The sequence below is a fragment of the Euleptes europaea genome, chromosome 5 (assembly GCF_029931775.1).
Source record: "Euleptes europaea isolate rEulEur1 chromosome 5, rEulEur1.hap1, whole genome shotgun sequence".
NCBI classification, from domain to species: Eukaryota; Metazoa; Chordata; class Lepidosauria; order Squamata; family Sphaerodactylidae; genus Euleptes; species Euleptes europaea.
In genome coordinates, this window is record NC_079316.1 from 74,018,564 (window position 1) to 74,040,333 (window position 21,770).

The window sequence follows — 21,770 nt, forward strand, 5'->3', positions numbered from 1 at the left end:
TCCAGGTACTAGCTGGAGATCTCCTGCTATTACAAGAGGTGAAATGCAAGCATGCATGAATCAGCTCATAGTGTTCCGAATATAACAAGTAGGGCCTGTGAAACTCGTGTGAGTGTGGGAAATCCCATCTCCTCCTACTCGGGGGGAATCCCATCTCCCCCATCATCATCAACACCGATGATCCTGGGCCCATCAAGACTCACATCCTCTACTGCTTAGCCATGAGTTGAAAAACCTCCAGGTATTAGCTGGAGATCTCTGCTATTACAACTGATCTCCAGCCAATAGAGATCAGTTCACCTGGATAAAATGGCCACTTTGGCAATTGGACTCTATGGCATTGAAGTCCCTCCCTTCTCCAAATCTTGCTCTCCTCAGACTCTGCCCCCAAAACCTCTTGCCGGAGGCAAAGAGGGACCTGGCAAGCCTAGCTGAGCCCACTGTGGATTCCTTCCCCCCCAGCTTCCTCCCCCCAGTGCCACCGTCGATCCTGGTCCCAGCAAGTCTCCCAGCCTCAGCTGCAGAGCCTGCTGCAGCTTCTCCCCCCCTGGCTTCCCCCCCGCCATTGCTGCCGACAATGGTCCCAAGCCTGCTGCGGTTTCCTCCCACTCCTGCTTCCTACACCCCATTGCCGTCAATCCCAGCCTCTGCTGTGGAGCCTGCTGTGGCTTCCTTCCCCCTGGCTTCTTCCCCCCTATCACTGCCACTGCCACCAATAGGGTTGCCAACCTCCAGGTACTGAATAATGTAAGTTGAGAGAACCAAGCAGCACCAAGCTCAATTGCTAATTATAACAAGACTTTAGAGTTAAACAAAAACACCAAATACTATCATGCAGACATGAACATATATTAATCACCATATATGCTATAAAGATTACAATCCAAAATCTCCAGTAAGATACTGAAATTATACAATAACTCATAAATGTATTACTTCAACTTTGAATAGAAAAATAGTCTCAAGGTATGTTCCATCACACAATTTCTAAAAGAATCGCTTCAAAATATAAGTCTCATAGGATTGCTCCACAGTATCGGTGCAAGTTCCAAACGTAGGTATGAAGAAATTCAAAGGAAAAGTCCAAAGAAGTCCAAAACGACACCTCCGGGTTTAGTGTTCATTTCGCGGTTGCTTCATCAGTTGTCGTCTCCTTATCAATTCATGTCGGGTTAATAAACCTCGTTTGGTGTTTTTGTTTAACTCTAAAGTCTTGTTATAATTAGCAATTGAGCTTGGTGCTGCTTGGTTCTCTCAACCTCCAGGTACTGGCTGGAGATCTCCTGCTCTTAAAACTGATAGAGATCAGTTCACCTGGAGAAAACGGCCACTTTGGTAATTGACCTCTATGGCATTGAAATCCCTCCCCTCCCCAAACTCTGCCCCCCTCAGGCTCCACCCCTAAAACCTCCCTCCAGAAGTGAAGAGGGACCTGGCAACCCTAGCCACCAATGATCCCAAGCCTAGCGAGGCTCCCAGCCTCTACTGCAGAGCCCACTGTGGCTTCCTTCCCCTCCATTCCTGTCACCCCTGATGACTCCAAGGCCAGCAAGGCTGCTGGCATCCTCCTCACCTGAACAGTAAGTGCATTAACTGTGCTTACTGGTTTTTTTTTTTTTTAAATCAGAGGGATTTAACTCCCCCCCCCAATATATTTTCTCTAATTTTTAGATTTTTCTGCAGACCTAAGAGCTTCTCCAAGTCTGCAGAAAAACCTATTGGGGGTGAGTGTACCACCTATCTGCAGATTTAAGTATCCACAGGCAGGGGACACACTTGGCCATTAGATATATACATAGGGCGAAAACGCACGGTCGCTTGAGCCTCCTTTCTTCCCTGTTCCAGCCAGGATTCAGCCAGGATCGAACGCACGTTCGTGCGTTCGATCCTGGCTGAATCCTGGCTGGAACAGGGAAGAAAGGAGGCTCAAGCGACCGTGCGTTTTCGCTCATAGGCTATGTTTCTTTGGTCAGGTTCTTCCTTTGGCCCAAATTTTTCTGATTCCCAAACACAGCTACTTTTCAAGTTAGTTGCTACTGTGACTATATTTATGCTTGTTAAATAGGACAGCTCAGGCCTTGTGACCCCCCCCCATTGTAACACAGACCAGTTTTGTGATGTGCAGAGCAATTCTTCTTTTCATTCTCTTCCTTTCCTCGTTCACCCCCTCCTCCCAGGCTTGAGAGTATTAATTTATTCTTCACAACACTGGCTTTGGAAAGATATCTTGGCTGTCCTAAAGGACATGGGGGAGGGGAGCATTAAAATAACTTAGAATTGGTACAGTGGAGGTTAATGTTTTTTTGAAGGGCTTAGCTGAGTTCCTTACATTTAAGAAAATTATTCCCTTACCCCCATTTCCTGTTCTAAATGGACCGAATTGTCTGGCCTCTGGAGTTAGAGAAAAAGGTATAGAGAACATTCTGATGAAGTAAAAGGAGGGGTAATTGAATTGTCTAACTCCTTCTGTGCTAGAGAATATCAGACAGATGGGGAGGATAAAACAAGGAGCTCAATAATTAATTTTCATGTTCCTCACTAGTGGGACCTCTTTAATCCCTGTTCCTATGATTATAGAGAAAGGTTGGATTCTGAAGTTTCACTCATTAGCTGCGTGTTGTATGAAAATACCTGTATTTTCAAAAGGAATAGTGACAAGAATGAAAAATCTCAGCTATTAAAAATATCCTGGTGTCAGGGACTTTTGCGAAAGAACAAAAACTCTCTGATTCCCTCAGATAAATAATGAAACAGATGGTTGTTGAAGGGTTAAAGGTCAAACCTTCCCTGTTGACTATAACACAAGGTTGACTTAAAAGATTTTCAGAAGTTATTCAAGATGCAATATATTAGGCTGTGCCTCCCGCTTTTTAATGAAATCAATTGGGCTCCCTTAAAAAATAGTTCAGGTATGCTGCATTGAACTGGCTGCTCATTTTCAGAGGCAGATATTGTTCTTTCTTTTTCTTTGCATGCCTTAACTATGCTTTGCAGACTGTATATATAATATAGAATCTTGCTGAATAATTTAATTATCTTGTCCAGGGATATGGGTTATCCAAGGGGCTAAATTTTAATATTTAATTGATTTACTGAATTAACTGTTGACTTTCGGCCTAAATTAGTGAGTGATGAAGCTGTTCCTGGGAGCCTAACATCCTGAAAATACTATCAATAATGTAACATAGAAAAGAAAGGAAAACAAACACTTATTTTAAAGAGGTTAAGTTTTTCAATCCATTATTAAGGGCAGACAGACACTTTTGGTTGTTGGTAAAAGCTCAATTAATTATACAGGCAGTTATTCTCGATCATATAATTCAATGTCATTTTAGCACAGACTGTATAATCACATGGACAAAAATATTGGATTTTTTTTTTTGGTTAATCACTATTGCAAACTAATTTCTAAGGACAATGAAACAGAAGAGCAGTGTAAGAAATAGCCACTGAAGAATAATTTCTAAAATCTTTAATGCCTCCCCCAGTGAGCATGGTAGAAAATTCTTAGTTGCTACACAAAATGTGTGGCTACAGATCTAAGCTGAGACTCTGTTAAATTTTAAGGTAGGTATTTTACTCAGACCTTAGGAGATCAGCAAATGAATCTGAAGGACATCAATTGAAACTTGTCGTTTCAGCTGAAGTCTCTGGAAAAGGAGAGGAGTTGTACTTCTGTTGTTCGGCAATACCAATATGCTCTGTAGTGTCAGATTCCAACTGCTCAGCATTAGGGTTTGACCCTAACAGTTGAGTATGGAATAATTATCTGTAGGGCAAAGGGCAAAAGATGCTGGAAATATCTTCTGCAAAAGTGCCCCATTGAATGGAGCTAGAGCAGGAAAAGGATTGGATCCCAAGTTTGGAATTGTAGACATCTGGCTTCCAGACGGGTGATTGCCACAACCATAAAGAGTAAGCAGAGTCTCAAGCTGTTATAGTGTATCTTCTCTTGCTGCCTTTCTATAAGTTAAGTATACCATGCATGCGCGTGAACCTTCCCAAGAGAATCTGGCACTGTTTTTGGCCACTTCTAGCAATTACTAGTAAGTTAAAGTGGGAACGTTGCTCCCTGGCCCCTTCCAAGCCAAAGTCCCAAAATTATGAAAAACCCACAAAAGCTTTAGGCCAGAATCCAAAGATTCATGTGCTAAGCTCTACTTGGACAGTGGGGCTTCTTGAAGCTATCCTTACAAAAACAGCCACCCACACCATCAAAAGGTTGCTGTGAAACTTGGGATACCTTCATAACCATTGTCTAGCACACCTCTAACGGTCTGTGACTGATGGGAGAAGAAAATAAAAGTCCCTTTGGTATACCCTAGTGGACAATCTAAATGATCCTAGAAAGAAAATTTGAGAGGCTCAGGGTTTTTTTCCATCACAAAATTGATGCTGCTATATTACAGTGACATCTGTAGATACTGACCACTCTTGGAAATATACTGTATCAGGTGATACACTGCAGACTCCACAGCACTAGATTCTAGATTGTCCCAGACTCAGTATAATACTTTTAAATCATGCTACATCCATCAAGCCTAGTATCTGTTTCCAGAACTGGACATTCAGATACTGCAGGGAAGCCAACAAGGACAGCTCACAGACAGCAGGTGAGGGCTATTGTTACCCAACATCTACAATAAGAGACATTCTACTTCTGAACTCAATGGTACCATTCACATTTCATGGCTAATAGCCAATGATAGATCTACCCTCCATAAATACGTTCAGCATTTTAGTCTAATTAGTCGACATCTCCTCATGAGTTCCACAAGTTAACAACCTATTATATGAAGTAATATTTCTTTTAGTCTTGAATTTAACACCACTCAGTTTCATAGGGTGATCTCAAATTCTGTTTTTATGGGAGTAGGGGAAAGCATCTATCTACTTTACTTGCATATTATTTACTTATTCATTTACTTATTTACTTCATTTATGTCCCAACTCTCTCTCTAATGGGGACCCAAAGTGGTTTACATCCTCCTCCTGTCCTCCATTTTATTCTCACAGCAACCTTGTGAGTAGGATTGCCAGGTGGGTGGTTTCAGTGGGCAATTGCCCGCCGATCCACCCAGCTACTCTGGGGTGGCGATCGCGCATGACACAATTACGTCATTTCTGGGTTTCCCCCCGGAAGCGCTGCATCACCATGGCCACTTTAGCACTCAAACCCTCACTGTCAGCAAGCCTTAGGGATGTGACATAAACATGTGCGCGTGACTGTGCATGCTTGTGATCGCCCCAGCCCCACCCCCACCCTTGCCCCCTAAAGCCAATCGAGAGGGGGGACCCGGCAACCCTACTTGTGAGGTAGGTTAAGCTGAGAGTATGTGATTGGCCCAAGATCACCCAGCAAGCTTCCGTGGCAGAGTGGGGACTCGAACCTGAGTGTCCCAGATTGTAGCCTAACCACTATACCTCACTGGCTCTAAAAACCATAATTTTGCATAATTTTGTAGAATGTTAGCATATCCTTCAGTAGCCTTTTTTCTGAATTAAAACATCTCAGGTTTGCCTCAGCAGGCCCAAGGGCTGTGATCGTAATGGTTGTCCTTTTCTGCACTTTCCCTAACTCCTTCTTCAGACACAGCAACCATAAATGTACATAATATTCGAAATGGGCTCACATTATGGCATTACTATATCAAGCCTTGGCGGGAGGCCAAGCTGGCATTTAAGGGCCGCTCTGCTGCGGCAGTCTAGGGGGGGTTGGCGTTACACCGGCATCCATGCCAGTTTGCATGGCGCAAGAGGCACGGATGCCAGCATAGGGGTCACACCGCCTCCTAAGTCCATTCGGCCCCCAAGCCCAGGGATGTGCTGTAAGTCTAGTAAAACTGGGGATGTGTCAGAGTTGCAAATCTTAGTTTTTATTGATTGTATTGTATTGACATGCTGACCCCCTTTTTAAGCCTGTGACGAGACCCTTAGGCACCAGCAAATCTCTTCTACTGAATCAAAAGACCTGATCCATGAAAGCTGCATCCTTGGCAAATTGGTTGGTTTCTTCCATCCATTATTTTTTTAAAAAATGAGAACTGCCATGTTAAACTAATATCTAATATCACAGAATATGTCAACTTTTTTTCTGTTGCATGTGACTGAATCCAAGAATTATGACAATGACATCCCTAGTGAAACCTTATACAGGGGAATAGCTCCAATTAAGCCCCTGTTTTTACCTGTGGTTAATGAATTAGCCAATTCATGGATTAATGCTTACAGCCCTAGTGAGGTCAAATGGCATCAGGTGTGATTTAGGCTGAATGGAACTTCTCTATTCTCATCAAAGGAAGAAAAACTCTCTGTGGACATACAAACACCACACAGCGATAAGAACCAGAAGGCCCTACAGCCTCAGATCATACTGGTCTAGATGAAATACTGCAAGAACTGACCGCTTCTCTTTTTCCAAATGTTTTGGAAATACCTTCTATGCCCTTTAAATAAATGAAGGCCTTCTGCATTTCCTATGCATATATACGTGGAAATGAGCATGGACCTGTAGTTCATACATACTAGTGGACTCTACCCAGGAAAAATGTAAATTCAGCTAGGCACATGTTTTGTTTTGTTTTTTGCTTCAGTTGTTACAAAATTATAATGCATATATCAACAAACTAGCCACATGAGTACCACAGGTAGGCTACTTTAAAAAACAACAACACTTGCTTTGAAATTGGGAAGGATGACTTAATTTTTGTGTGGAATACTACTACTAAAAAACCCAGCTATTCTTTATTGTGTTCTTGGAGATAAGAGATCCAGACATTTCACAGCAGACTAGTGACAATTCCATAATTTCACCTCTTTTTTTTCCAGACTAGAAAATGACCTGCTAAAACATCCCTAAGAGAATATGAATTAGCCCAGGTCAATAGGAGGTCAAACAGACAGGGTGCTAAAATCCCTTTACTACTTTGTAGTATCTTATGCTAATTCATTTCTTTTTCTGTGATAAACAAAGCCAGTTGAAAGTAGATAGCATCACACAGTGATGGGTCCCAAAGCTACAATTTAATACAAATCTAGTAAACTCCTTTGTACAGCATATCCACTTCATTTGGAAGCAATGAATACTGAAGAATAAGAAGGTCTAGGACTGAAACGCTTTATCTCACTCAGAGGATAGTCTAAAGGCCAAAATTGATGTGATGGGATCTGTGCAGGGTTGCCAGGTCCCTCTTCACCCCCGCCAGGAAGTTTTTGGGGTGGAGCCTGAGGAGGGCGGGGTTTGGGGAGGGGCTTCAATGCCATAGAGCCCAAATGCCAAAGCGGCCATTTTCTCCAGGGGATTTTCGGCTGGAGATCAGTTGTAATAGCAGGAGATTACCAGCTAGTACCTGGAGGCTGGCAACCCTACATCCATGGGTTTGACTCATGGATGTGGCTGCCATTTTGAAGCCTAATGACGTGATTTTAAAATGTTATGAAGGCATTGGGCCCAAAGTGCGGCAGGATGAGGTACTCTTGTTCCCCCCACACCTTTTCAATTGCCAAAACAGCTACTTGGGGTGGGAGGGGAGTGTGGCTGTTTTGACACTTGAAAAGGAGCAGGGAAACACTGTGGGCTCAAACGTTGCAGCATCTTAAAATTGCCTCATGAGGCTTTAAAAGAGCAGACTGTATCCAGGTCCTCATCCCTCTTTCCCAGCTGAAATAGCTTTTCAGCTTTTTAAAAAAATCTTGTCTATGTGGTCCCAGCTATAGGATCAGGTTTGGGAACTGGATATGCAGCCCCCATCTGCACACACAATTCCCTATGCAGATACTGCGATTGTATATAGACCCAGGTTGGACAGTCTCAGTAAGCTGTGAGATAGGGCAATTTTAATTTAAGGGCAACTAACTTTACTAGTGGATGATATGGTGAAAATATTCTTTCAACATCTCCTTCATCTCCTCAGACTGAAATTCTTTATGAAGTCTATTTCTGAAATTTGCATTTAGCGCTAAACTCTCACTGAGACCTCTCCCATCATGAATGACTACTATATTCTTTAGATCTTGCTTCTGCTGCAGAAGCTCTTTTTGGGGTTTAATAATTTGCTAGGTGCCAGAGAAAGTTTTTTTCAGTGCAGCTGCCACACAGTTTGAATTATGAAACGCAAAATACATGCTCAATGAAAGTTAAAACTAAAACAAAACTCATTTTTTTCATAGTTTTGAAAGGAAAGGAAAGGTGGGGGAGGTTGCATTCAGTAATTCTTGTGAAAAACATTGGGCTGTAGCATAATAAAAACTAAGTCAGCTGCATCAAAATGGGCCACATCCCAAATTGAAGCTGCCATATTCCTTTCCTTCACTGACAGCATATAGAGAAGCTTTATTTTAAAAAATGACATAGCAATACCCATACTATCAGTACTGCAAGTGTATATCTTCTCCATGTTATTAATAGGTTTTTTAAAATTATATTAATATTATAACAACTACAAGCAAGGCACCTGCAAGGAGTTACGAGAGGGTATCTCCTCCCTGGAAGACCTTATCGCCTCTCCCTGGAAGACCTTATCACCTCTCTCCTTTTCCTGCTTCCTTCTCTCCTTCCCACCCCCTAGACAACCGACTCTAATTTGCCACCCCCATCTTTAGCTTTCCCTCCTTCCCTCCCCCTGGCAGCATGTACCCCAGGAAAACTATTGCCGAGTGGTGCTGGCCACTAGGCCCAGCTGTGCTTTGCACCCACAAAGATGTGTGGGAAACACCTCATCTCCCCCCATATTCCCTATATTCTCACTTTCCCCTGCTTCCTTTTCCCGCCTGCCAACCACTTTGGTGGGGTATGAGGTAAATAAATAATAAATAACAAAGTAAATACATAAAACATGTAGCCACAGATAAAAGGTGGGTTGGTTGGGGAGTGGGAAGAAGAGAAGGAAGGGGGGGGGAAAGCATGAAGATATGAGGGTTGCCAGAAGGAGGGAAGGAGGAAATAGTGTGGGGAGAATGATACAGGGGAAAGTGAAGTGCCCCCCCCCCCACAAGTCTTTACAGGTCCCTCAACACACAACTGGGTCTGGAAGCCAGCACCACACAACTCAGGTATAGCTTTCCCAGATAGAGCTGCCAGGGGGAAGGAAGGAGGGAAAGCTGAAAAAAAGGGGGCAGATAAAGTTAGGTTTATCCGCATGGCTATTGTGGACTGTAGTCTTTGGTAGCCTGGAGGTTTTCAGGACAGGAAGCCAAGCCTTATTCATTCTTAAACTCTCTTCTTTTCTGTTAAAGTTGTGCTGATGTTTATGAATTTCAATAGCCTTGCGGATTAGCTTTGGATTTCACACATTAACAGATCACTTCAAAATACAATGGTTTCATATTAACATACCACACCCTCATTAGCACATTATCTTGATACTTACAGGACAATGATTAGCACATTACCTTTGATACTTTTTGCAGGACAATGATTCAGCTCAAACCCAACCCCTTTCTGACTATGTATTACTCTTCCTACACACTTGACACTGAGAGACACTGTCCTTCAGTGTTACTCCTCTGAAGATGCCTGCCACAGCTGCTGGCGAAACGTCAGGAAAGAAAATACCAAGACCACGGTCACACATCCCGGATAACCTACAAGAACCAGTTTAATCTTCTGTCTCTTCATGTCTCTCCAGGCAGGCTTTTCCTCTTAGAGTTGCTGGAACCCTCATCACTTACCACCCTTCTCCCTAGCTGAGAATAAGTTTGACAGAAATGGTTAAGAATTTGTCTCCCTGCTATCATTTCCCCAATGATTTTGGCAAAGGCGTTGTGTAGAATAATTAGTAGGCAGTATCGATTTTAACCTGAAATGATCTTGAAATGTATTTTCCTCACATATTTCCTATTAAAATGTATAAAGTTTAAACTAGTCGTATACGGTTTTCCCTTCATGTTAGATTATTACTCTTCACGGGCAATTAATTGGTTGGGTATGAAAACACCTATACTAGTAATGGGTCAGTGCACACAACCATTATCAAAGTTTAGCTGAACTGTCGAAATCTCTCTCCAAAGAAAAATGCACAATCTTTGTTCTAATTAATGTCAACAAAATGGAGCTAGGGTAAATAAAAAACTTGTTGCTGACATACAGAGCTCTGTAACTGGAAATGGATTATCTCACTGTAGTTTTAGGAGACCAGTGGGCAATTATAGGACATTGTATTTGTAGTATTCTCCAAAGCAAGTCTCTTGCACTAATCTTCCTGCCTTAAGAGTTAAGTAAGGGGAAGATGACCAGTATATTTTTTTAAAAAGTATTATCTGTGTAGGGCCAGAATCAGAGCATGCTCAAATCATTTCAGCATGCTCAGTGACTGTGCATTCCTGAGACGCCAGCATGTGGGGACAACGGGGAAGTGGCGCAGCCGCACCTTCTCCTAAGCCATTTCCCGCATGCCGCCAGTATGAAAAAAGCCTTTAAAAGGCTTTTTTCATTTTCAACCGCCGCAAGTCTCCGCTGTGGCCTGCGCCATGGGGAGACTTCGCTGGTGGAGGGGCGAGGCGCAGCTCCACAGCCCTTAGGCGCTGACGGAACTGCCCTCACCGCCAGCATAAGTGCGTCTTGTCCCGTGATAAGATGCACTTATGCTGGGGCGAAGTCACTCCACCTCCTGAGAGGATTCACCCTCCCCTCAGGAATGCATGGTAAGAGGGGTTGAAGCAGCTTCCTAATAGTGTACAATTTGTTGCCTGAGAAAGAAAATGGCTAAAACCGAAGGAGAAAATAGAGGCACAACTTTTACCCACCTTTGACGAGCAAGTCTGAATCTGATTCTTTTAACAAAAAAAATCTAGAACCATATCAATCTGAGTTCAAGCTGAGCTCTGGAACCAAAAGCATACCTCCCAGGGTCATTGTGAGGGTAAAATAGGTATGGGGGATTCCTTGCATGCCCTTTTGAGCTCTCTTGGAAGATCATGGGATATAAATGTTCTGGAAAAGAGAAAAAGGAAACTGTTGACAAAGGTATGAGAGAAGCAGTCTTAGATCAGAAGTGTAGCAGCCTCACTTTCCGCTATGGAAAAATTGCCTGACTCTAGTTCATGTTGCTTTGATATGAAAATGAGCCACACAGCCTAACAACTTTAATCTCATTAGTGATGTTGATACATTTTTACTGATCTTTAGCAGCCTTGTGGTGTGATTGACACTCTGCTTCATCCAAAATGTCCCCTGACTGTTCTGTATGGCCTTCTAATGGCAGACCACACTAAGACCACCAGATCAGCCTCCCTCCCAGCCTGTGCTCTGACGCCTACTTCATTTTCATGCTCTTTGCATTTTCTAAGCTCCATAATAGTGGAAATAAATGGTTAAAAGGAGAATTATACCCGACAGAGGCTTAAATACACTGCATTCGTTTCATCGGCCTTATGTTCCATTTTGGACATTCAGATATAAGAATTAGTTTGCATTACTATATCAATAGGGTTGCCAGCTCCGGTTAGGAAATACCTGCAGATTTTGGGGGTGGAGCTTGGGGAGGGCGGGGTTTGGAGAGGGGAGGGACTTCAATGCCATAGAGTCCACTTGCCAAAGTGGCCATTTTCTCCATGTGAACTGATTTCTGTCACCTGGAGATCTCCAGCCACCACCTGGAGGCTGGCAACCCTATATGTCAAAGACAATAAGTACCATCACAACCATCATTACCACTGGCCTTATTTTTACATACGATTGCCATCTTAACACTTCTTATTCCAAGCAGCTGGACCCTCCACATTTTGGAGCTCCTCTGACCTTAAATCAAGAGGAAAGGTACCCAAGAAACGGAACAGCATTGTGAAGTCAGATCAAGTCTGAACTGTCTGCTTTTTTTTTTTTTTAAGAAGAAGTAACATCTTTAGTTTTTACATGAATTTTTAATTTTAGTTGACACCTTTGACTGGATGTGACAGTGGAGCAGATCATTTATGTAATTACAGCAACCATCGTCCAGGAAGGAGAGACAGTCTGCAAAGCATATAAAACACGAAATGGATTTGATAGCGTATGAACCTTGTAACCAGAGCTGCAGGAACCCCCTGGCTTAGTGAGGCTATAAACCCCATAATGTCTTAGCTAAGCCACTAAAAAAGCATGAGATCATTTCTCTCCCTTCTCTCAGATGAAGTATGTAATTAATAAAGTGAGAAAGTGAACTTTTAATGAGTTTGAGAGGGCTTCGTTTTCCTACTGACAGGAAAAACATTCATGCAATGCGTATGCATTTGGGGGTGGGGGGATGTGGGGCTGAAATAAGGAAGGAGAGGCTGCATTTAGTATTTAATTTCTCACAACAAATATCAAGGGGCAGCTTCTGGTGGAAATACATAGAATTCTGTATTAAAATTTGCATGCAACTCACCTCTCTCAAATGTGAAAATGCAAGATTGGCTCAGGACACAAAACCCGAATAGACTTTGTTAATGAGGAGAACAAGATATTCCAACCAATTATTATTTTACATAATAATATAGTAAACAGCAATTTTGTGTAAAACACAATGCTTTAAAATAATCCATTCTAAATAATTTGTGCATAACCTATATATTATTTAATTTCTTGGAAGAAGGATACATAACAAGAAATCCTCTTAACTGCAATAGTAATAATACTTCTGGGAGTATCCAAAAGAATATATTGATGTCTCCCCCCCCCCCCGCCACCAAGTTTTCTTAACATATAACTAAATGAAATGTTGGGGTGACGTTCAGTTTGACAGCAGGTTTTTGGGATGGGGTGAGATCGGAGCCAGTTGAAGTTTTGACTGCGGGGGCTGTTCTGAAGGAAACTGCTCATCCATGCGGGTGAGGAAGTCTCCTTTGGAAGCCTGGTGGTGTGAGCAGCTGTTGAAGCCAGTTCTTTTTAGTTGGAGGGTATATCCCTCCAGACAGGACTTGGTGAGCCCCGTCTTTTAAAAAAACCACATGCTTGATCCAGATCAACCCACTGAATAGTTGGTCAGACCAAGTTGGCTCCAATTACATGACCCTGACCTCAAAAGGGCCCTAACTATGGAGCCCTAACAAAACCGGTCAAAAAAGATAGAAAAATGGGAGAAAGCACAGAGCCTTGCATCTGAGCAAAGGCGAATAGCCTAATTCGAAAAAGCCGAATAATTATTCATCTTTTTCGGGAATCACCTCTTCAGCTCTGGGCAGATTCCCAGGTTTTGGTATTCGGTAAAACCCAAACCCAAATATTGCTGAAACGGCTAATTTCAGGTTTATTTTCAGTTTGGGTATATTAATATGCACAACCCTACTAACCACACTGAACTGCTCGGCAGAATTTTAAAAATTATTTTACTGTATATAATTTATTTAATCATATATATGTTCTTTAAATTATTATCATGTCTTTTAAATTCAAATAAACCCAAAATAAATTTTACTACTGGAACTGTGATAGGTGGATCACAACCACCCAGCAGAAATTGTAGCTTATTAGCTACAGGCACGTCTATATCAGGAATTAATGGATTAATCAGCTGCTTTCTTAAGTGCTTATATCTTCTACAATAAAATAAGACATGTTCCATGGTTTCGATAGAACTGGTTCCACATCCACATAGACCCTCTGAGTAGGGCTTTTTAGAATAGTGCTTACTCAAAACAGCTGTGGGTAATACATCGAATCTTGCTAAAAAGAAAGATCTTCTGTAAACTGGGATGGTTAAGAAACCAATACATGGACAACGAGAATTTGAATATGTACACCCAAAAAAAGCAGGAGAGCACACATGGTGGGCATGGAAAGCAGTGCTGTTTTGGTCTCACTGGAACGAACTTTTTTCACTAAAGAGCAGGCTGTAGAAAAAGACATAGTTAAAAAAAGGGTATTTTCCAATCCTAGCCTCTGACGTTTAGCATCTACATGCCCAACCCAGGGATTCAGATATGAGCCCTCGGATAAGAAACTTAGAAGGCTACCCTCAGGAAGAGCAAAGAGAAATTTTAATCGATAGCTGAAAATTAAAGCCCATGACAAATGTACTGTATTTTGCCTTTCACCCAAGGATCACAGCTAATTAGCGTTCATTAATGAAAGCTGATCATTTTAAAATTAGGGACAAGTTTCCTTTGCCCTCTGAAGAATTGTCCATTATTTACATTGCTAATATTAATATCCTGAAGCTTTTTAAATTGTGAGTTTGTACTGTCATTGGAGACTGTCTTGTCACAAACAACTCAGACTGCAGCTAAAATAATTTCTTTTAAAGATTTCATTTTACAACAGGTTGAAATAACTGGTGGCATGTCTGATATTCTTGAATTGATACTTATTTATCTCTTAACATATCTTATCTTGCATAGGAGACTAAAAAAATGAATATCCCTGAGTTCTGATCTGAACTATGGAAGGTTTATTTGCTTGCTCAATTAGAAGGACATTTTGCCAAGGAAGGAATATTCTTCTCTGCATATACCATCAATTTCTCTAATTCCATGAGTATTAGAGAAAAGAAATTTCTCTGTTAGATGCTTAACTAAGCAGAGTTACCCTTCCAAGTCCACTGGAGTAAGTGGACCTAGAAAGATGTAACTCTGCTTAGGACAGTACTGTCAGAGAGAAATACTAAGCAAGTTTACTCAGTGGGGCTTATTCCCAAGAAAGTGTTCTTAGGCTTGTCCTGTTAGAAATTCTTGCCTCAATTTGCCCTTCCTCGGTGCTCCCTGTAAATGGGATACAGAAGGTTTGTTGAAGGTTCTCAAATTGCAGCTACAAAAAGACTCAAGGTGGGTGACAATTCAGTTTCCCTGGTTCTCCCTACCTAGCGGTATATGTAGTTCTTATCTATTTTCACCTCTTAACTACCTTATGTGGCAGGGAAGGCTAAGATGGAGTGACTGGTCAAAGTCACAGGTAAGCTTTATGGTAGAGTGGAAATTTGAACCCAGCTCTCCAGAGACTAGTTCTACATGCTAACAGTTCACTACACTAGATCTCTCTGTAGTTTTGATTTATGAGCCATTGGACTGCTAACAGGTTAGGTGATGAGTGTAAAGTCTGTGCTAAGGATTCTGAAAACTGCATGGACAAAAGCCATATGGGACACAGAGAGGAGAAGAATCAAGCAATAGTCAGATAAGATGGTAGGATCCAACAGTTTGAGTTTCAGATTACTTCAGCCGAGCTAAAGTGATCCCCCCAAAAGTGCTGAACAAGTTTTAACCTCCCTGCATACTATATTCACAGCTGTAAACACAGGTGATTAATATTGGGTCAAGGCTACATGTGCATACCCTGAAGGAAGTTCTGACAACACCAGTCCACTGTTGAGGAGATGAATGGATCCATCCTCAATGCAGTCAAAACTGACATAAGAACATAACAAAAGCCATGCTGGATCAGACCAAGGCCCATCAAGTCCAGCAGCCTGTTCCCACAGTGGCCAACCAGGTGCCTCTAGGAAGCCCACAAACAAGATGACTGCAGCAGCATCCTGCCTGTGTTCCACAGCACCTAATATAATAGGCATGCTCCTCTGGATAGCCCTATCCTCCATGAACATGTCCACTCCCCTCGTAAAGCCTTCCAAGTTGGCAGCCATCACCACATCCTGGGTCAGGGAGTTCCACAATTTAACTATGGCAGAACTGCCAATCTCTCTGGCAGGTACACTCATGCAGGTTGGGCACAAGATCATGCCTAATAGGCATCAACAGTGGGAAAGCATGTCGGGAGGATATGTGCACCTCCATAATGGGGCTTGATTCCCATTTTTTCATGGCAAAAAGTGAAATCTCTTTGGTCTTGCTTATTTTCCTCCTTGGTGTTCATGAAGTAAAGTTGAACGAAGTAAAGTTTCTTGGACATGATAGTTCCATACCAAAATCAGTCTTCCATAAGTTAAATTCACTGGAGGCTAGAAAATTTCATGATGGAAAAGGGTATATACTGGGGAATCTTTAACAAGATCACTGAAATGATTACTGGTTCAATAATGGAGATTTTATCGTAACTCCTTTGAGAAAGGGAAGACATCAAGGGACTCAACAGCAGAAAATACAACCCTGGTCTAAAAGAAAAAGGCTTGGAAAAAGAGCTAGGAAGTAACAGACAGTATGTCTGACCTCAGTGGTAGGCAAGATTCTAGAAGCATTAATAAAGGATGAGATCACAAAACATCTGGAGAAATAAACTAGTTAGAATAGTTTCATAAAGGGTAAATCCTGTCTGACAAATAGAAGGGAGAGATAATGTAGAACACAGACACTGAATATTTAAAATCTGGTATATTTGAAGATGCCAACTTTAAAGGAAAACTATTTTTTAATTATATGGGATAATATCTTATTATTATAGTAAAATGTTATGAATTAGGTTAGTGGAAAGACTATTTACAATGCTCAAGAAGTCTCCAAGCCTAAACAATAAAAATGTTGGATTTATAAGCTTACATTTAGATGTTAGTTTTCAAAAGATTCCTTCACATGATGAGCCTACTAGGATAAATTATTTGTTAACAACACCATTGTAGTTTAGCTTTATTTTACAAGTATGGCATGTTGAAAATAAAAGCCAAATGATATGATAGTAAATTGACACTGCTACCTTTTCCCAATTGACGAGGTACCATGCTTTTCTATTAACATTTGCATGCAGACCTGGAATAAGGAGAGCCAGCACCTTGTTGGGTAAGGGAGTGGGGCCCGTGCTTTCCCTGATGTAGCCTTCATCTCCCCACCCTCAAATGCATCACAAAGAAGACAGTGTGATGGTGTCCACCTCTCCCCTCCACCTGCTGATGCAAACCAGCTCCTTCCCAACTCTTCCTTGTATCGAGGGTTCAGGAGCTCTTTATGTATCTGAACTACCTGATTCTGCTTTGCAAATGTGAACAGAGCTTAGTAGCATGTTAAAATGGTTACTACATCAAATGGCAATAGAAGTATGACTAAAATCATTGATATTTGTGTCTGGATAATGGGCATAACCCAGACAAACGGATTTCAGTAAGGCTTGGAAATGTTTAAATAATTTTCAGCCGATGACACTCACTTGCTCCAGTAAAATCTGTACCTCCATGAAGGGTGCACACAGAGATTCCATGTGTATAAGCATTTCCCCATCAATTCAGTGTCAGAAGTTATTCTGCATACATACTCATATTATGTATGCAAATGTCGCTGGCATGGAAATGAATACAGAACTTTCCCCTGCTACTGCTGTATGTATACATCAGTATTTCAGTTAAAAAAAATGAGAATCCAGATGGAAAACTGATGGGAAACACACAAAAAGTAAGTTCCACTAAAGTTAATGGAATATCTGACTGTGTGTGTAAGATCAGAGTGTATTCTGCCTCTGAAATTTATATCTGGAAAAGGAGTTATCCACACACACAGATAAAACAAAGTGCTCTGGCAAAATTATTGATGTTTTCTTAGGCCACCATGTTAGCCATTACATGGAAAAATGAAATCTCACGTGTTGTTCCAGACAAGATAGAAGAACAGAGTGGAACAAATGGTTTGTGGCTTCCTGCCTATGAAAGAAGTAAAGAGAGCATATATGTTAAACTGACATTTTATAGAGAGAGAAAAAGAGAGCGTGAAACAGTCATTGATCTGACAGTAAACATCAAACCGTTTCCAGCCAGTGCTAATATGCACTGTTAGAACAGCAGAAGCATAAAACGAATCCTGGAAAAAATATTTTAAAAGTCTTGCATCTTGGAAAGTACTTATCAAGATGCATTTAGATTAACATGTCCATTACTAAGGTTTCGTTCACATCAGAAACAAAATCACACATTCACAAATTGTTTGTCTCCCTAGCATGATGTCTGGAAGTGGAAGAAAGGTACCCCCCTACACACACACACACACACACACACACACACACACGCAGAGGTCATTGCCATTAAGTGAAGCTGTCTACCCTTATGTAAAAATGGGCTTCAAGTGGCCACATGCCCTATGTCAAGCTCCAAACAGAAGCCACTTTCCCTTGGGATTGCAAAGGAATGTTTCCATAAGGCACTGTGGAGAACCACCGGCATTTCCTACTTTGCAATACAGGTTGAGAATCCTTTACCCAGAATGCTTGGGATCAGAAGTGTTCTGTATTTTGGATTTTTCCATATTTTGGAATATTTTGGAATACTTGCATATTTATATGAGATATCTTGGGGATGGGACCCAAGTCTAAACACGAAGTTCATTTACGTTTTATATATGTTTTTATATACTTTATACACATCACTTGAATGTACCTTTAAACAATATTTTAAATAATTTTGTGTACATTGAACCATCAGAAAGCAAAGGTGTGCCTATCTCACCAGAATACCTGTATCAGCTGTTGAACAAGAGAAACAACAAACAAAAAACAAACTAACAATGACAGGCTTTCAGTCTCCACTACGATGCTGTGTAGAAGAAGAAGAGTTGGTCTTTATATGCTGACTTTCTCTACCACTTAAGGAAGAATCAAACTGGCTTACAATCACCTTCCCTTCCCCTCCCCACAACAGAGGTCTTGTGAGGTAGGTGGGGCTGAGAAAGCTATAAGAGAACTGTGATGAGCCCAAGGTCACCCAGCTGGCTTCATGTATAGGAGTGAGGAAACCAACCCAGTTCACCAGATTAGTGTTCACCACTCATGTGGAGGAGTGGGGAATCAAACCGGGTTCTCCAGATCAGAGACCACCCAAAAATTATTTGGGTTATTTGTTTTGTATTTTTGTATTTCTGCAGTTCTTAGCCAATTTATGTGGCATATAGATCTTCCAAATAAATGAATATGAAGGAGTGTTTCAGTGGATGATGACTACAGATTAACAGTGTAACCCTGAACAAAGTTACACCCTTCCAAGCCCATTTTTTCAATGGATTTAGAAGAGTGTAACTTTGCTTAGACTTTCACTGTAAGAGGTCAATTTATTTTATTTGTATTAGGGTTACTACTCATCTGCCAGGGGCTGAATTAATTGTTTCCTTACCTCCTAAGTCTTTCACTTTAATATACATTGGGATTACTTTCTAGTCATAAAGATACCGCCGAACTAATAAATGTAAATCAAGAGGGACTGAAGTATTCAACTTCTTTAAAAAATAAAAGCAAAGCAAATATGTTATTGCATCCTCTAGATAATGGTATTAGTTATTATTTCCTTTATTCTTGATTTATTTTAACAAAGGTGGGGGATTTTTTTGCTGGAGATCAGATCACTTAATCCTGGATCCACAATACACCACTGTAGATATACAAGTGGGAACACGCAAGGAAATTGTGGGCATGGCAATCACATTCTCTCCATTTTTGCTTCCTTCCCTCTCTCCCACTCCTTTTCACACTTTCTCTTTCTCTCTCTCTCTGGTTCTCCCTCCTGCAACATCGGTCTTTCTCTTATTATCTGTCCCCCTAATCCCTGCTGACACTTACTTTCTGCATCCCCAATGCTACCTGAAACACACTCACTCTCTCATCCCCCAATGTCCCCCAAGTATCACACACACACCGTTGTTAATTTCTTTTTCTTTCTGTGTCCCTCTGGTCTCTCACACACAAACACACACACACGACTGCTAATTTCTCTTTCTCCATTCCCCTCTTCCGCATGTGTGCACGCATGCGCACTCACACACACAGAAACTGTTGTCAATTTCTGTGCTTGCGCAGATAACACTTTTTTATTTGGGGGAAATTTAACTTCCCCCATTTTTTAAAATGACAAGTTTTTCTGCAGACTTAGGGGGGTCCCCCAGGTCTGCAGAAACATCTGTTTTAGGTGAGCATGCCCCCATCTGCGGATTTAAGTGTCCACAGGAAGGGGGCGCACGTGGGAATTAGATATATAGATATAAATAAATAAATAAATTTTATTTGCGGCTAATGTGCCAGATAAAACAGATAAAAGTTATATAGATATATATAATTTTATTGTGTGTGTGTTCTTCAGGGCAAATTTTCTTGGATAGACATTCCAATTTGGGGAAATTTTTCCTATAGTTGCCATTTTTCCAGATAGCAGTTATGGTTATTTTGATATTTAAAATTCACCTAGGATGCCCATATTGGTATCAAAATATGTGTGTTTGAGGTTGTTAAAGCCGAATACACCATTACATTAGTTGTAGAGACTGCCATTTTTCCTGTAACCACCATTTTGCAAGATGGCAGATCTTTTTTTCAGATTCTTCTTGTAGGATGCTCATATTGGTGTCAAATAAAATGGAATATACTATTCCTTTTGTTGCAAAACAAAATAAAGGTTTTTTAATGGTTTGTAATATTTTGTAATATTTTGGGGGTGATGATAAATCCAGAGAAACTTATTTTTAAAATGTTTGTAATGTTTGTAATATTGTGATGAAATGTAGCAGGAAAATTGTTGAGGTGACAACTCAGAAAAGTACAGAAAAGCATTTATTCTTAAATAACAGTTGCCTTAAATAACAGTAAACAAAATATCAGCGCGCTTGTTTGTCAGTGCGATATTTTTAATGCTTACATGTTGGTTGGACTCTTACTCTTAAAAAAGAGTTATGGTCCTAATATGAAAAATACTTTGCTGTGGAGCTTTTTTTTACAGTTCTTTTGACACTTGCAGAAAAGAGAACAAAGCAGTCCAGCCTTCTTGCCTGCATTACATTTGCAAGTTTTACAGCCACGCAATATCAGGAATTCCTCCAGTATGGATCTGAGACACTTTGCTGGTATCAAATGCCCAAAGAGAGTTGGTCCAGTTCAGGAGATGTGTGTTAACTTTGATAGTTCCGTAGAATTCTCCGCCAAGGAAGGTGAAAGGCCCATGCAACACTGGGTCTGTGAAGTTAGCAAATATCTGTCCTGATACACAAACTCCTGTTCAGATGACCAAGTTCTGGACATCATCTCAGAACAAAACCAACCTGCAGCAACTTGTTCTCCAAATGATTCCTGATCAATCCATAGTGTCACACATACCTGTTAGTGTGAGTGGGGTGGTCATTGATGACAAGACTATTGTGTGTGTGTTAAGCGCCGTCAGGTCACTTCTGATTCATGGTGACCCTATGAATGAAAGTCCTCCAAAATGTCCTATCTTTGACAGCCTTGCTCAGATCTTGCAAATTGAAGGCTGTGGCTTCCTTTATTGAATCAATCCATCTCTTGTTGGGTCTTCCTCTTTTCCTGCTGCCCTCAACATTTCCTAGCATGACTGTCTTTTCCAGTGACTCTTGTCATCTCATGACGTGACCAAAATACGACAGCCTCAGTTTAGTCATTTTAGCTTCTAGGGTCAGTTCAGGCTTGATTTGATCTATAACCCACTGACAAGGCTATTACTGCAGAACTATACATGAATAATGAGAAGGCTGAGGTAAAGGAACTCAGTAGCAGTACTGAGGAGGCTGATCGTTGCATAGTATCCCATGCAAACTGGGCAATTAAACATGGTGCAAAGTGTGTGATGATACTATCAAATGATACAGATGTGGTGGTGCTACTGCTGAGATATTTGTCTACCTTCTGTAGCAAAAGTTTAGACGAGCATTGGGCCAGATTTGGGACTGGAGAAAAATGATGTTTCATTCCTTTGCTTCATCTTCTCACTAAGCTTGGACTAGAAGTACATAGCATTATTATAAAGCCACATTCTAACCAGTGATGATGTTTTAAGCAAGGCTGAGACCAAGCTAGCAGAAATGAGAGCAGAGCCGCTGAAGTTCCCTGAACAATTTGTTGAGACTGACAGTCTGTCACAGGAAGAAATTTCAAACTTGGAAAAGTATCTCATCAGAGTATGGAGCAGAAATGCTGCTGTGGACACATTTGGTAAGCTGAGATTTATTTCATA